The sequence below is a fragment of the Trichomycterus rosablanca genome, chromosome 6 (assembly GCF_030014385.1).
Source record: "Trichomycterus rosablanca isolate fTriRos1 chromosome 6, fTriRos1.hap1, whole genome shotgun sequence".
Lineage (NCBI taxonomy): Eukaryota > Metazoa > Chordata > Actinopteri > Siluriformes > Trichomycteridae > Trichomycterus > Trichomycterus rosablanca.
Window position 1 is genome coordinate 11,243,025 of NC_085993.1, and position 12,457 is coordinate 11,255,481.

General features: G+C 40.3%; 1 long non-coding RNA gene across 1 annotated transcript; it reads right to left on the reverse strand.

Moving 5' to 3' along the window:
* Positions 1-8,139: 8,139 nt before the first annotated feature.
* Positions 8,140-11,387, reverse strand: LOC134316271 (uncharacterized). The gene is made up of 2 exons (XR_010013070.1): positions 11,304-11,387; positions 8,140-8,743 (listed from the first exon to the last, which is right to left on the reverse strand). It is a non-coding gene; the product is annotated as an uncharacterized LOC134316271 (long non-coding RNA).
* Between the last annotated feature and the right edge of the window lie 1,070 nt (positions 11,388-12,457).

Here is a 12,457-nt window from a genome sequence, read left to right on the forward strand (position 1 = left end):
TATCTATCTATCTATCTATCTATCTATCTATCTATCTATCTATCTATCTGCATGTATGTCTGCCTATCTGTCTGTGTATCTATCTTTCTGTCTGCCTGTCTATCTATCTGTCTATCTGTCTGTCTATCTATCATACAGACTTGAGAGCTTCTGTTGATGTAATTCAGAACAATTTGATGACTATGACTTGGTTTATGGTACCAGAAGAGCTGGTTTGTCAGTAACTGCTGGGATGTTCACACACAACTGTCTTTTAGATAAAAAAATAACAAATAACAATCTAGTAAGTGGAAATTTCTGTAGCCAGAATGGACTTGTTGGTGAGAGAGGACAGAGAACAATGGGCAGACTGGTTTGAGCTTATATGAAGGTCTGGGTAGCTTAAATTCCTATTATTTACACCCATGGTCAGAACAAAGCATCTCAGAATTCACAACACGTCAGACCTCATGACAGATGGTCTACAACTGCAGAAGAACACATTGGGTTCCACTCATGTCAGCCAAGAACAGGCTGAACAAAACTGGATCATTTATGATTGGAAAAGGTGGCCTGGTCTGAGTAATTGTTACTGCTGTGCAGATGGTAGTGTAACAGTGTGGGAAATGCTTAAATGCTGCAGCGTATTTGAGTATTATACCGAGTCATACCAGTTATTGGTTCTGACCATGTGGATGCTTTATAACCACATGTTAATGGGCCATGTCACATTGCACATGTCACAAGTCATTTCAAACTGGTTCCATGACCATGCAGTGAGTTTCATTTATTTCAATGGCCTTTCCAGTAGCTAGATCTGAATTCAGTTGAGCCTCCTTGAGACGTGATAAAACTGGAGATGAACATCACAGCATAAAGGATGACGCAGTTACGTTATGCAATTAACTGAACATTTTCCAACACCTTAATGCACCCATGTTTCAAAGATTTGACGCTATTCCGAATAGTGTAAGGGGGTCATACCAAGTATTAGTGTAAGGCACACCAATCAGCCATAACATTAAAACCACCTCCTTGTTTGTACGCTTACTGTCCATTTTATCAGTCACTTACCATATAGAAGCACTTTGTAGTTCTACAATTACTGACTGTAGTCCATCAGTTTCTCTGCATACTTTTTAAGCCTGCTTTCACCCTGTTCCTCAGTGGTCAGGATCCCCACAGTACCACTACAGAGTAGGTATTATTTAGGTGGTGGATCATTCCCAGCACTGCAATGACACTGACATGGTGGTGGTGTGTTAGTGTGTGTTGTGCTGGTATAAGTGGATTAGACACAACAGCATTGCTGGAGTTTTTAAACACCTCACTGTCACTGCTAGACTGAGAATAGTCCACCAACCAAAAATATCCGGCCCACAGCGCCACGTGGGCAGCATCTTTTGACCACTGATGAAGGTCTAGAAGATGACCAACTCAAATAGCAAAATAGTTGAGCGATCGTCTCTGACTTTACATCTACAAGGTGGACCAACTAGGTAGCAGTGTCTGATAGAGTGGACAGTGAGTGGACATGGTATTTAAAAAATACTCCAGCAGCGCTGCTGTGTCGGATCCACTCATACCAGCACAACACACACTAACACACCACCACCATGTCATTGTCACTGCAGTTCTGAGAATCATCCACCACCTAAATAATACCTGCTCTGTAGTGGTCCTGGGAGAGTCCTGACCATTGAAGAACAGCATGAAAGGTGGCTAACAAAGAATGCAGAGTAACAGATGGACTACAGTCAGTAATTGTAGAACTACAAAGTGCTTCTATATGGTAAGTGTATAGTATAGTATGGTATACTAGTATAGCATTGGGAGGTGTAATTCTTGACTGAAACACTCGGTTGCTAAATTCACTTTGCTTGAATACCTAGAATTGACTCCAAAGGTTTTTTGGATGACGTTCTCGGTGACTGGAATCAGGGAGCTGACTCTTGGAGATGGACTCCCAGCCAATCACTGTGAAGTAAAAGATAATTAATTCATAAAGTTGTGGTGTGACCCCTTGATTTTGGGAAATGTAGTTAAAATACTAGCTTCACTATGTGTAGCAATGCTACAACCTGACACTGATGAGATCGAATAAGATATACTGTACTGTACACTGTAAAATAATTTTTGGGTCTGTCTAAAAACCTAGTGAGCTGCTTTGCTGCCTACTGCCTATCTAGGCAGCTGCCTAAATAGAGACATTGAACTATTTATGGCAGGTTATTGGGCGCTCTACTTATGCAGTGATTATGGTGATTACGTCACACAGTTTTCGCTTAATAAGCTAACACAGTTAGCATCAGGCCATTCAAACCAATTGGCTGAAGCAGCACAACCCACTCTGTGTACCGAAAATGGTTCAATTGTTACTACCAAGCCTGAATTTGCAAAAAAAAAATTACACTTGTACACCTTTATACAAATTAAAAACCAACGAGAATTTAAAGAAGTTGGGCGGCACGGTGGCTCGGTGGGTAGCACTGTCGCCTCACAGCAAGAAGGTCCTGGGTTTGATCCCCAGGCGAGGCGGTCCGGGTCCTTTCTGTGCGGAGTTTGCATGTTCACCCCGTGTCTGCGTGGGTTTCCTTCGGGAGCTCCGGTTTCCTCCCACAGTCCAAAAACATGCAGTCAGGTTAATTGGAGACACTGAATTGCCCTATAGGTGAGTGCATATGTGTGTCTGCCCTGCGATGGACTGGTGCCCTGTCCAGGGTGTTCCTGTGTGCCTTGCGCCCATTGAAAAGCTGGGATAGGCTCCAGCACCACCACCACCACCCCCCGCGACCCTAGTTGGATAAGCAGTTGAGAAAGTGATTGAGTGAGTGAAAAGAAGTTCGTTCGTTGCTCTGCATTCGTCCACCATATTTGCAATTTGCAGATGCTCCCTCATCATTTCCTCAGAATATAGTTTTGAAATAAGGCACCTTAGTAGGGAGCATTTTAAGGCATCTAAGAATTTAGACAGACTTCTACTGGGAGCTCATAGGATGTTGTAAAATGCATCTATATACAGAGCTCACTTGGTTTTCAGACAGACCCACTGTCATGATTATTCAGCCAATCCTCACAAGACATTTAGAGGTGAAGCATTTATCACAGTAACTTGGCTTCAAGATAACTCATGTTGTTCCCAACTAGAAAGTGGGACTTGGGATCAGAAACTGTTAGGTCTGAGGATTCTGGGAAGGTAAATGTGGCAACGTTGGTTTGTCACCTCAACAGCTCACAGTTCCAACGTGTTGTATTACTGTACTGCGTTTGTGTGTTCCTGTGGAGGGAGGGTGTGAGCAGTGTGTGAAGATTACTTCTAATGCGTGGGCCAAAGCACCCATGCAACCAAGCACACACACACACACACACACACACACACACACACACACACTGAGCAATGTCATCAGATGGCATTGGCCTGTAGGTTAAAGCACTTTCTACATTTTTAAAAACACACACGCACACACACACACACACACACAATACTGCAATGCCGTCAGATGACATTGGCCCTCAGGTCCTTTCTATTCCTTTAAACATACACTAACACACCTTCACTCACATGCTTACACAAACACACACACACACACACACACACCTACTTACACATACACAGTTCTGTAAGGTTGTAAGGTAGGAGGGCAATTTACTCATCTTACTCACTGAATCAATCAAACCATGCAGCTTCTCTTTAATACTGCCCATCAGGCAGAAACCGTTCTTACTCAATTTCTCATGTTTCCTTTCCTACAGTGAGTCAGAGTTGAGCATAAGTCTCATACAAGTTATTTTCATTAAAACACAGATGCTACTACTGCTTATACTACTGTTGATACTACTAGTAGTACTACTACAAATAATAATAATTATGTTAAACTGTGTTTCTTTAACTGAGAACAATGTACATTGAGTAATATTTGCGGGCAGCACGGTGGGTAGCACCGGTGGGTCGCCTCACAGCAAGAAGGTCCTGGGTTTGATCTCTAGGTGCAGTCGTCTGGGTCCTTTCTGTGTGGAGTTTGCATGTTCTCCCCGTGTCTGCGTGGGTTTCCTCCGGGAGCTGTGGTTTCCTCTTACAGTCCAATGACACGCAAGTGAGGTGAATTGAAGATACTGAATTGTCCACGATTAAATACACTGTCAAAATGTACATAAACTGCATCTTCCACAATGCATGCCGTTTTGTGACCCGCAAAGTGACCGCATCTCGCCACTATATGGCAGTGTTTCCACATCAGCCTTTAACTGAGGCAGTTTTCCAACAAGTGATGTTGAGAAATATTTACAAATAATTCCAAAATGTACAAGAAGAGAGAATTGAAGCAGTAGGGAATTTTGGTAATTTAATGAAAGATGGGAAAGTGAATACAAGTTTGTGCTTTAAGAAGAGAAACCGGTACATCTCTTGTGTTATGAGGCCGTGTCTGTGGTAAAGGAGTACAGTAAAAATGTAGATATACATTATATATATATATATATATATATATATATATATATATATATATATATATATATATATATAAATATATATATATATATATATATAGTATAAATTTGGCATTTTGACACCAAACAAAACAAACAAAATGAAATTGAAGACAAATTATGACAAAGTTTCCTTTTATTATTTCTCTTTAAAAAATAAAATAAAATACTGTATTTGTGCTTATCTTTTATTTATTTAAATAATGTATGTCCTTTTATTTCTGAGGTACGTACAAACTATGCCAAATAATGCTTATTGTGTAAAAAAAACTTAAATGAAATTTTAAAACAAATCCAACATTGTAAAAATAAATGAATAATACAAATAAAAAAAAATATCCTCACATAAATTAATTTGGCTGGAAATTTCGAACCTGGCAACCCTGTAGTGACGTCAACCAGGCGAGGTGAATAGCGCCAGTGCTTTGTGCTGTTTAAAGTGAATATCGATTCATCTTAAATGAATAACCGATTCGAATCGTGGCACATGTGCACCAATTTTTAACTGTCTTGTGGTGCATAGTTACATCCCTACAAATAAGTGTAAATAATGCCTAGTTCACACTACACGATTTTGGTCACCGCAAGATGTGGCAGCTGAGGAGCAACTCGGCGTTCTCTCGGCGATCGAAACTGGGCTCTTAATCGCTGTGTGTGAACTACTCAACAACTCGATCCGAGTGGCTCGTCTAGGGCTCGGCTGAGGAGAGATATCTAGAATGTTGAATATCTGGATCAGTCGGTTGCAACTGGCAATGAGTATGGTGAGGGGAATATTATAGTTTCGTATAATAGTATAGTTAAGCTTTACAATATGTGTGAACTTATCGTCCACGCCAAACCATAATACCAACACTGCATTACAAAAAAATATTTATTAACCTCCAACTCGCTACAGAAAAAAACAATCCCTGCTGGTTGCGTTGCCAAATCCACTCGGATTCATTTATTTTTCGATTTGATTTTACGCTGCACATCAGCGCACAAACAACTTTGATCGCTCACTACTTGTTGACGTGCATTTTTGGATGTGGTATCATTAAACTCCTCTTCACTTCTCGCGTTTGTTTTCGTGACAAAACGTAGTTTGGGAGACCAGAGAAATACACAACGACTTGAAAGACTCCCGATTACAAGAGATCCAGTTGTGTATTGTGAACTGCACAGCGACCTGATGACTTGAAGTGTAGTGTGAACCTGGCATAAGCAAAAAAGCTGTAAACATTTTGAAGCTGTAATTGCAACAACGACAGTGCAAAAAGTACTGTGGTAATTATTGACAGACACACACACAGGAACACACACACACACACACACACACACACACACAGATACACACTGCAATGCCATCAAATTGCATTGGCCTTGCAATTATGGCTTCAAAATGTCCACAGTAAGCAATAATGAGCTTAGCAGCAATTCATTTCAGCTTTGCTAAAAGTACTGCGGTAAATAGTAATTGATGTAATTACTTTGTTTGGTCTGAATATTTGTCATACATTAATTTGTTTTCTTTAAACATATCGGTTTATGGTTTTGTTCATATGTTATGTACAAAGGCCTAAGACACCATGTGTACATTTAGATTTCTCAGTCATGGCCAGTTAGTTGTGTTTGCTGAGCCAAAACAGGCCAGTCGCACTGCTGATACTCCAACTCAGGTTTCCACGCTTAGGAACTCGTGCATTAGACTCTCATAACAAAAACACCAAAGAAAAAGAGACAGCAGGAAAAAGGCAAGACTAAAAACAAGCAAGATTGTTCATTATATATAAAGAGAAAATGACTGCATCCCATAATGCATTTTTAATCACCATCAAGAAAAGCAATTACTGTAGATAGTGTAGTTTACATTTCCATTTTCAACATTTAGCAGACGCTTTTTTTCCAAAGCGACTTACAGTACTGTGACAGTATACACCGATCAGTTCCACTTACCATATAGAAGCACTTTGTAGTTCTACAATTACTGACTGTAGTCCATCTGTTTCTCTACATATCTTTTTAGCCTGCTTTCACCCTGTTCTTCAATGGTCAGGACCCCCACAGGACCACCACAGAGCAGGTATTATTTAGGTGGTGGATCATTCTCAGCACTGCAGTGACACTGACATGGTGGTGGTGTGTTAGTGTGTGTTGTGCTGGTATGAGACACAGCAGCGCTGCTAGAGTTTTTTAAATACCATGTCCACTCACTGTCCACTCTATTAGACACTCCTACCTAGTTGGTCCACCTTGTACATGTAAAGTCAGAGACGATCGCTCATCTATTGCTGCTGTTTGAGTTGGTGATCATCTAGACCTTCATCAGTGGTCACAAGATGCTACCCACAGGACGCTGTTGGCTGGATATTTTTGGTTGGTGGACTATTCTCAGTCCAGCAGTGACAGTGAGGTGTTTAAAAACTCCATCAGAGCTGCTGTGTCTGATCCACTCATTCCAGCACAACACACACTAACACACCACCACCATGTCAGTGTCACTGCAGTGCTGAGAATGATCCACTACCCAAATTATACCTGCTCTGTGGTGGTCCTGGGAGAGTCCTGACCATTGAAGAACAGCATGAAAGGGGGCTAACAAAGTATGCAGAGAAACAGATGGACTACAAAGTGCTTCTAAATGATAAGTGAATCTGATAAAATGGACAGTGAGTGTAGAAACAAGGAGGTGGTTTTAATGTTAGGGCTGATCGGTGTATTGTCTAAGCAATTGAGGGTTAAGGGCCTTGCTCAAGGGCCCAACAGTGACAACCTTTAAATTACTAGTCCAGTACCTTAACCACTAGGCTACAACTGCCCTACTGTAGGTGGTTTTGTTCATCAGGTTCATGATCTAATCCACTTTCTTCCTGCTAGATGAAGTTTTCAGAGATAAGAATCCTAAACAGTCAGACACCGAGCCTAAGTCAGGAAATACAATCCATGTTTCCCTCTGCTTATTCGGCATGTATATACATTCTCATTTTCCTTTTTTTCCTCTGTTAACCTTACCTTTACTACTTACCATTCCACTCACAACACCATTATATCCAACAATGAGATTAGCTGACATTAAAGAATGTTTGAAGACAGGGTGTGTTAGCACCTGGCCTTACCCCACACAGAGACCACGTCTTATTTTAATGATCAGATAAGCCCGGTGCCTCCTGAAGGTTGTTGACCTTCCCTACCCACTTTCTGACCAAAGCAAGTACTTTGAGGTGCTACCACTCACCTGCAAATTCCCCTCACTCTGACTGACTAAGGGACCACTGATGCGATCAGGGAATGAATACTGAAAAGGTCAAGCTGGCCTCTGGTAGAATGAGGGCGTCAGCTGTTGTTGAGCACCATGTCTGAAAACTGTTTGATATGGTAAAGCCTGTTTTCACATCCATACTTTCAAGGTATGGTTTAGCATGGAAGGACCTGTGACTCAGCTTCTGTCTTAGAGATAAAGCTTCATGTGAAAATAAGTGATATTAGCATGTAGCAAAGGACAGCATTATCATGTAAGCATGAGTGTAGAATAAACTGGGCAGATCATTGCAGGAGCTTACACATACATCAACTCATTCAGGGTTACACACACTTAAGGGGAGGGGGGGGGGGGTAGCCAATCTATTAAGTGGCATGTTTATTAGGAGAAACAGAACACATGGAGACACTGCAAGAACACACACACACAAAAACTTTGGCATTGCTGTTTTAATAGCTGTTATTATACAATTACAAAATGTATTTTCACTAATCAGCCACTATTTATTTTAATTCAGGGTGGCACGGTGGCTTCGTAGATAGCACTGTCACCTGACAGCAAAAAGGTCCAGGGTTTGATCCCTAGGTGGGGCGGTCCGGGTCCTTGCAGTCCAAGGTGATCCAAATTGTCCATGACTGTGTTTGACATTAAACTTGTGAACTGATGAACCCTGTGTAACGAGTAACTACCATTTTTGTCATGAATGTAACCAAAGTGTGTAAAACATGACGTTAAAATCCTACATAAAACATATTAGTTTGTTATATGCTGACTGATATATACGTGTATATATGTATACAGCATTAACTTCTTTAGCAGTTAGCCGCTCAGGTGGCGCAGCGGTAAAAAAGACATGCAACCAGGGCTGGAATCTGAGTACATCGTTTCGAATCCAGCTCTGCCTCCCCGGTTCGAGGCTGGGCGGCTGTATGAGCAACGATTGGCTGGTTGCTCAGTTGGGGGGTGGGACAAAGAACTGGATGTGGGTCTCTCTCTGTCAGAATGCGATTATGACCTCTGCCGGCTGATTGGAGGCGCCTGCACAAGAGATGAGGAAGAGCATTTAGCATTAAAAGGTAACACAGACCAGTTATAATGATTAGTACAAATACAGTCATAAGGTGACAGACTATAGTCAATTATAAAAACTAACAATTAATAAGGAGGCCACACCTTTACATGACAATGACAATTTGTTCACCAACAAATTGTCTTTGCAAATTTATCAGTGGTAATGCATAATTTTTATGCAGCTTTAAAAAAGAAAAAAAATAATAAAAAGAAATTGAAATTTTTCTAATTGTCAATTATCTTCTCACAGGAAGAGACATGCCATGATTTACTTTACTAAGTTATTCACTTCTGCTTTTTGTTATTTGCAAAGTGTCTGTAAACTAAAGGAGGTTTTAATTATTAAGACTTAAGGGTTGACAATCATTATAGTAATTACCGTGATGGGTACTGCCAACATAAAGTGTGACATTTCACCCTAATAGTGTCAATAATCAAAACTTTGCGAATGATGTTAACTTAATATATTATATTTTTTTGTATCTGCATTTTCTCCCCTTTTTCTCCCGACTTTGAGCTTATCCAATTACCCAATTGCATTATTCATTCTTTCTACTGATGCCGATCCTCGTCCTGTTTGAGGAGAGCGAGACTGACACACGTAGCCGACTGCATTTTTTCACCTGCATGAGGTGAGTTCATATGCGGATCAGCCTTGTGTACAGAGAGTCATTCCTCTACTCTGTGCAGGCAGCATCAATCAGCCAGCAGATGTCGTAATTGCATCAGTTATGAGGAGTCACTATCCGGCTCCCACCCTGTATGAACAACAGCCAATCGTTGTTTATGTAGGTGCCCAGCCCAGCCGGATGGCAGAGCTGAGTTTCAAACCGACGAGTTTGAAATGTCAGCTCTGGTGTGCTAGAGTGTTTTACCGCTGAGCCACCTGAGCACCTAACTTAATATTAAAGCACTTCTTCTGTATTTGACTCTGAAACTGGATTCTGGATTAAACACAAGTTTACTTATTGTGACGTATTGTGTATATGGCAAACTTGAACCTTTTACTATAAGGGAAAATGTACATTTTAATTAACATTTAATTAACTACATTTAATGCACCACTTTGTTATAATAATACATCTATTGTGTGAAAGCCTGAACGTGAGTGGGTGAGTTATACTTTATGCTGTTGCTGTCCCTGCAGACAAAAATAGGTCAAAAATCTCTTTCTTTGTTTACAAAAATCAAGAAACACTTTATATCTTCAGTATGTTTTTTTTCTTTTTATGTTGTGGGTGTATTTTTAACATGCACCTGACTGGAGTGAGCTAACTAACCAGCAAGTATCAATCAAGCATGTACGAGCTACTGATCTCAGAATCTCAGGAGCTTACCCCTGACTAAAACAATTAGTTGGCCTGCTAGCTGTGTGTTGCCATCACCCACACAAAATCATAGTTCTGGAATATTTTGATGTGTTCTGCCTGTGATGAGATAAATCACTGTAAATTCATGGAAACGCTAGAGCTCTAAAGCAGGTTTCTAACACCTGGCAGTTGCAAATACACTGATCAGCCATCACATTAAAACCACCTCCTTGTTTCTACTCTCACTGTCCATTTTATTAGCTCCACTTACCATATAGAAGCACTTTGTAGTTCTACAATTACTGACTGTAGTCCATCTGTTTCTCTACATACTTTTAGCCTGCTTTCACCCTGTTCTTCAATGGTCAGGACCCCCACAGAGCAGGTATTATTTAGGTGGTGGATCATTCTTAGCACTGCAGTAACACTGACATGGAGATGGTGTGTTAGTGTGTGTTGTGCTGGTATGAGTGGATCAGACACAGCAGCACTGCTGGAGTTTTTAAATACCGTGTCCACTTACTGTCCACTCAGTTGGTTCACCTTGTAGATGTAAAGTCAGAGATGATCGATCATCTATTGCTGCTGTTTGAGTTGGTCATCTTCTAGACCTTCATCAATGGTCACAGGATGCTGCCCACAGGGCGCTGTTGGCTGGATATTTTTGGTTGGTGGACTATTCTCAGTCCAGCAGTGACAGTGAGGTGTTTAAAAACTCTATCAGCACTGCTGTATCTGATCCACTCATACCAGCACAACACACACTAACACACCACCACCATGTCAGTGTCACTGCAGTGCTGAGAATGATCCACCACCCAAATAATACCTACTCTGTAGTGGTCCTGGGAGAGTCCTGACCATTGAAGGACAGCATGAAAGGGGGCTAACAAAGCATGCAGAGAAACAAATGGACCACAGTCAGTAATTGTAGAATTACATAGTGCTTCTATATGGTAAGTAGAGCTGATAAAATGGACAGTGAGTGTAGAAACAAGGAGGTGGTTTTAATGTTATGGCTGATCAGTGTATAACAGTTTGTCTATTATACTGTAGTGTAAATTACATTAAGAAGAATGAACTGATATGACTAGACTAATTAGCTTTCTAGTGCTAAAATCTGTATCCAATTGGCAGTTGTATATATCCAGGGCAGTTGTAACCTAGTGGTTAAGGTACTGGACTAGTAATCAAAAGGTTGCTGGTTCAAGCCTCACCTCTGCCAGGTTGTATCTGTTGGGACCTTGAGCAAGGTCCTTAACCTTCAGTTGTTTAGACAATATACTGTCACTGTACTGTAGGTCGCTTTTGAAGTGTCTGCTTAATGCTGAAAATGTAAATGATTGCACATTGTGCTACATTTTGTTAGGATATTCGTAGCTGCATGAGTGAGTGCATTAAATGAACGTAATATAATGTATAGTTAGAAGCAGTGATGTTTCTAGATCTACAGTATTTTATTATTTTTTATTCCTTAACAGAATTCCAGATTAATATTGGTTGAAAATGACACACTTTATAGTAATCAAGATTTATTCCTTTTGTACAATCAACCAAAGGCAGATCTTTGTTTGAATAATTGATCAAATTACACCAGCCTGATCATCATGAGACCTACCTTAGGGTGAGGAAATGTATTTCACAAGACCTTACCTGAATTACTCATTTAGGATTCAGACTCTGACTTGATTGATGGCATGCAATGTAGAGTGGATAATCTAACATTCAAAGTTTCTCTTTTGGTCTAAATGTCACTGTGGCAGAGTCAAGGCCTTTCGGTAGGTAGCGCAGAGTTTCAAATGTCACTGTAGACATTGTTTTGATTAGATGAGAGAACTTCCCATCCCTTCGTCTTTTCTTTTTCTCGGAATATTCATACACCTGGGATAGGGTTGGGCGATATTGCCGATTTTCATACCGTCATACCGTCTTCAGGAAATACCGCGGTATACGGGGTAATTGCTTATCTTATCTGATCTATAATAAATACACATAAGTATAAATGCATGTGTATCAATTACACTTTAACACAAACATTAACACATAACATTTTGGCATTGTAATCTCTCTCTGCCCACACAAAACAGAATAATAGCAGGCTAAACACTTCAATATATTTCAAAAGTTAACTGCTTAGTTTATAGTTACAGATATTTCTTAAAAGTGTATGAACGTGTACGATTAGTTATGCCTGTAATCCAGAATTAAGTTCTATACCGTAACAAAAAATATTAATGTAAATGTTCATGTTGCGATGACGGTGATGTAAAGTAGTGTTAAAATAATTCAAAGTCCAAACATTTGAGTGGTTAATGAGAACACTACTTTAAATGTCACACAAGCTCAGTGCAAAACAACTCGAGCACGGAAA